Source organism: Octodon degus, unplaced genomic scaffold (genome assembly GCF_000260255.1).
Source record: "Octodon degus isolate 3935 unplaced genomic scaffold, OctDeg1.0 scaffold00115, whole genome shotgun sequence".
Classification (NCBI taxonomy): Eukaryota; Metazoa; Chordata; class Mammalia; order Rodentia; family Octodontidae; genus Octodon; species Octodon degus.
In genome coordinates, this window is record NW_004524691.1 from 5,632,558 (window position 1) to 5,638,097 (window position 5,540).

At 36.8% G+C, this 5,540-nt stretch overlaps 1 pseudogene; it reads right to left on the reverse strand.

Moving 5' to 3' along the window:
* Positions 1-1,898: 1,898 nt before the first annotated feature.
* LOC101591306 lies at positions 1,899-2,587 on the reverse strand (annotated as a pseudogene).
* Positions 2,588-5,540: the final 2,953 nt, after the last annotated feature.

A 5,540-nucleotide genomic window follows, 5' to 3' on the forward strand; every position in this document is an offset into this window, starting at 1 on the left:
TTACAAATTTATGGTTTTCTATATATTTTCTAGCTCTCATTCAGTTGCTGTCATAATATTTCTAATGTTCCAACTGTCTAGATTATCTTCTACTGGACTATCTCGAGTAGTGATACCAAGGCCACTCACTTTTCATTGAAGAGAAGAATTTTTCTGTATGTACTACATGGATTGGATAAAACCCAGAGAGCAGACATCATGGTCTTTTCTAATAATAAACAAAGACTCGGGGCCGGGGAGATGACTCAGTAGAATAAGCGCTTCCCTGGTAAGCACAAGAGCCTGAGTTCAATCCTAGGTTCTGCAAAAAACAAAAACAAACAAACAAACAAAACCCAACAAGGATTCTGAGGTTTTTGAGGAAAAACACACCATTGTAAAAATGAAAGGCACGATAACTTCCTCACTCCTCACAAAGGTGACTTCGTTTTCAAGGCAAAGAGAAAAATATAACAGATTTGTTTAATTTTTAAATTTTTTTATGTGACACAGGACACTTTAGCAATGGAAAGCCAAAGACCAGAGCAACCCATCCATTTTTATCGTTGGAGTCAATGAAGAAAAGACAGCCATGTAGAAATGGAGCTGAGCACAAAGTATCTGGCCTGCGGCAGCCTGCGAGGGGAGACGCCCTCATCTCTGTCCAGTTTCTTCGTGGCATCTGTGCAGCATTCCTTCCTGGTGGTATGGGGTGTGACTCCTGGGAATGGGGCTCTTATGATCTACTATCTGATAAGCAAGGTCAAAGAATTTCTTTCTGGCCAGCTTTTAGACTAAAAGATAGGGAATTTAAGAGCAATATCTTTTAGGTTTTTAAGGCTGGCCTTTGGGGACCAGGAGTTTTGTTTCTTTTTTTTTTTTTTTTCACTTTACACATTTTATTTACAGTTTTGTATACTGTCTTAATATGAATAAGACTGCTTTTTCTACTTGAGCCATTTTTAGCCAAAGCAAAATAACCTAAGTAATACAAAATATTAAAATACAGCATAAAGGTACAAAAACAGATATACTGCTTCTAGTTAGGAACGTAATCATGATGTTACTTTTTAATAATTCATAACTGTGTTTAGGCAATCATACAAACATAGATCACTGATTTGAATGAAATGCATAAATTTGTAGCAAAGCTTCGTAGTTACAAAAAAATTACCAAAGAATGCCTGAAATTAATGTTTATTCTACCCTTGTGTTATATTCCTGGATCCTTTACCAATGTTACATGAGGAAAAAACAAAAGCAAAGCAAATGAAAACCTGAAATCAGATCACTAATGTTATCAAAGTAGGGAAACAAATAAATTAAAATCTAGCAGCCACCAGCAAAGGTACAGCAAAGATAATGCTGTAAAAAGAGACAAAGAAAATGGCTAGAAAACTCTATGCATCATACTCTTTCAAACCAGCAAAATGTGCTCCTCCATACATCAGAACATAACATTTTTTTTTCCTGTTATAGAAATACAAGCTCTTTTTCTTTCTGTTTTTTTTCCAGAACCAGGGATTGAACTCAGGCCCTTGCGCTTGCCAAGGAAGCACTTATTGCACTGAGCCATCTCCCTGGCCTCCTACGTTCTTTTTTGAATATTGTGAATGGTTAAAATATGTTTATCATGGTAATTGTACTAAACTATTACAGAGTGAACCAGGAACACATTTATGGATTCTGGGGATGATGTGTACTGTCATACTTTGATTGGGACAGTGGATACTCTAGGGGGAAAACCCCCCACAGAAGTACAAGACAAAGGAGAATGAGACTTCTCTTATATCTTAGCAACAATTAGATGGAATCAAATTTAAATGCAGTCCACTCTGCTTTTGAAGAGGCTTTGGTTCAGCTCCGAAATCCCGATTGCTTCACGTAGTCTCCTATGGGAATACTTAGAAGGCATCTTCTTAAACAACAAACCTATTCTTAGTGGTGGAGCTGCTCTTAGCTGTGTCAGCGTGGGCCTGGTAACCAATCACTATCTCTGGAGGAAGCCCTGACCTTTCCTTGTATACTCTCCCTATATGTTGAACAGCCTCTCTGTTTCCACATTCACTAGTCCATACTGCTATCTTATCACCGTTAGCTCTAACATTAACAACAGTTCCATACACATCATCACTGTAGTCATCAAACGATTCTCCAGTAAGGCACAGCAGTGTTTCTACCAAAAGCGATCCATATCACCTCGCCTCTGCTGTTTGTTCAGTGTGATTAGCCATCATCCTCGCTGCTTGTTTTTCTCATCTTCCCACATGAATTCAATACAGTCCTTAAAAAGTGAGTAGTTGCAGCCAGGCATTAAATTACTAGACAACTGAATGTGGTTGTATAGAGCCCCAAAGTGTTCAACAGTATCGAACTTCGAGATCAGTAGAAGGTTGGCTTGCCAAGTTTTACTTTTATTATTTTTAAAAAACCAGAGAGCCCATCTGTTCTGAAGCAGATGTTTATTATAGTGTTGTTGGTTAGCAGCCTCCTGGCTGGATTCTGTTTTCTCGTCTTCTGCAGGTGGGGGATTAGGAGTTGGTTTGGTGTCTGGTTCCACACTCACCGTCTTAGATCGATCTGCAGGAGTTTTGTTTCCACAAGTCATATTGAAATGAAGGGGATTCTAGTTTTCTGAACTACCCTGGAGGAGAAAGGAGCTCAGGAGAAAAAATGTGATGAGGTCTGAGAGTGACTTTGCTTCTGAGGCCCTTTTTAGACCCCTCCTTTCAAAGCACTCAGCATGTCCAAGTGTGCTTTGAGGCACCATTTTCTAAACTTAAACCCCAACCCATCACATTTTTTGTTTGTTCCTTTCTTCCAGTATTCATTCAAAGAAAACAAATTTATAATTTCAGAGCACTTTATTTATTAAGTAAACATTTACTTTTGCAATAAAATCCAAGCATGGTTCTAGAAAACTTCGAAGTACAAGTTCTAAGGTACAGTCGCCCCAGAAGCAGGTCAGTTTGTTGTGGCAAGAACATGAGAAACCACAGAACATGGGGGAAGACAGGCCCAGAAGGAAGAAGGGAAGCAAAATAACTCAACCTTTTCTTTGTTGCATAGAGACCAAAAACGTCCAGTTAAGAATGTGCATCTGTAGGGGCTGGCGAGATAGCTCAGTGGACTAAAGAGCCTGCTTAGGCAAGTGCAGGGACCATGGTTCAATCCTGGGCACCACATGCCCTGCCAGCCCTGCCCCCACAGTGGGCTGAGTGGACCACAGAGTACAGGCCTGTAATCCCAGAGCCTGGGAGACTGAAAACAGGAGAATCACTATGAGTCCGAGCGGTGTAGTGAGACCCTGTAACAACCAAATATGCTAACAAAAAAAAAGGGCATTTGTGAACCTTCTGGTAGTTTTTGACAAATTCTCTGAGTGGGGAGTTGCTCACAGTGAAGCTTTGTGATCACTGGCTTTAAGGTCACTGCCAATTTCTTTATGAGGAAAAATTTGATGCAGGCATTGACTTTCCAGCAGATGTGCTTTGATTGTCCTAATCATGTGAATATTAATACAGCAGATAGTGTATGACTTTTATGTTGGACTGTGGGTTCAGTCATTCTTAAAAACATTTTAGATACATTGCTAAGTTTTGTAAGTTCCATAGAATCTTGGCATAATGATCATTTTAATTGCCATATAATATTTAAATGAGAATAAATAATATTTTTCTTTTTAAAAAATAACTTTCTTTCATTCTTTCATTGAACATTAACATTATTTCCAATTACTGAGAAGAAAGGCATGACTGTGTTAGGGAACTTTTGATGAAAATTGGCAAACTGCTTTCCAAAATGGTATACCAGGTCTAACTGTTGCTAGCGATGTAAGAATGTATTTCAGGACATTCCAGCCAGCACTGGGCATTATCATTTATTTAGTAAACAATTAATGCTTATTGATTTTTAATTTTATGATATTGGATTTTATCAAGTCTACTTAATTAGTAGTGATCGGAAAGGGCTGGGAGATGTGACAAGTGAAATGTAGGGCAGAGGACTTTGCAATGTTTGGACATTTATCATAAAATCTAAGTGGCATTTGTTTTCTTCTGCTAAAGCAACTTGCAGGTAACTTGGCCTCTCCCTACCTCTATTTCTTCATTCATGAAGTGAAAGGGTAGGCTCCCTTTCCTTAAAAAGTTCCATTTGGCTTATAGGTTTTTTTTTTTTCTGTCCGTTGGTGTGAACCTCACAGTCTAAATCTGTTCAATTTTCTCTGGCTGTCTTGCCAATAGATACAGAAAGTTATCTATCATGCATTTTAATTTCTTTTCTTTGGTATATTCAGTAGAATATATTTTAGATCTTGTTCCTCTTATACTTTCCCTCTCCTTTTTGAAAATTCCGATTTAAAAATGCAAATATGGTATATGAATATTTAAATGTAATTTGCATTTTACAAATTACACATGATCACATAATTCCCAGTGCGACTGTGCATCAGGGAAGAAGTGAGAAAATGTATTTTACATTAAATGCATAGCATTTAAATAGTTTAATACAAACAAACTGCATTTTAGTAATATTAATCTCTCCAAAAAGACCTTGCAAGGCATATTAAATATTTAAAATTTGTCTTACTAAAAAGTTCTTGAACCCCTTGAACATTTCTACTTTTCCCTGCTATTTGTGAGTTTGAAGAACCTTCATATTTTTCTATGAATTTATTGTGAATTTTGACTCTTGATTTACAAGTTTTTCCTCTACAAGACACAGATCAATTGACAGGCAAAAAATCCCTTCTGGTACAGTGTAGATCTAAAGTGTAAATACAGCAGGGAGGAGAGCTAAGAAATAAATGGAAGGCAATTGTCCAATACACAATGACTAGCCTAAGAGTGATATAAACAGATTTATTTTTGCACAAATAAATGTGTATGCATATTACGATAGCAATCAAACCCATTGCTCTTAGTCACACCCTCTACCACAAGTCTGCCTCTCCAGCTCACTATAGATTCTTAGTATTGGTCTTGACATTGGGCTTCATGATTCGAATCACATTTCCAATTCAGTATCCAAGTACCGCATCTTCAGGTACTGGTTAGCAAATCATTTGCTGAATACTTTCACTGTTTGGTAGCCCAGCACCTATTAAGTCAGCCTAGGCTGGATTCATTTTGGAAAAGTTACTTTGAGTTCAATTTTTAGTTTATTCTCTTGAAACAATTACATAGAATTAGGCAATTCCTAATGTGATTTTACATAAAATAATCTTCCACAAGCATGTTTATCTTTCTTAATAACTCTTAAGAATAAATTTCAGAAAAAGAAGTGATTTTCTAAGTGTGTATTTTGGGAATTGAATTCAAAATCAAGTTAAGATATAGTAGTAATGATGATAATGACAACAACAGAACACCTCGTATATGGTTTTTCTTTTGTGCAAGATATTGTTCTCCATGGATTATATGTTTAAACTCATTTAATCCTCATAAATTCATGTAATCCTCATAATTTCATATAAGATATTTATTATTGCATTTTACAGATGTGAAAACTGAGGCACAAAAATTCTGCTATTAGGATTCTACAGAGAAACAGAATAGGAA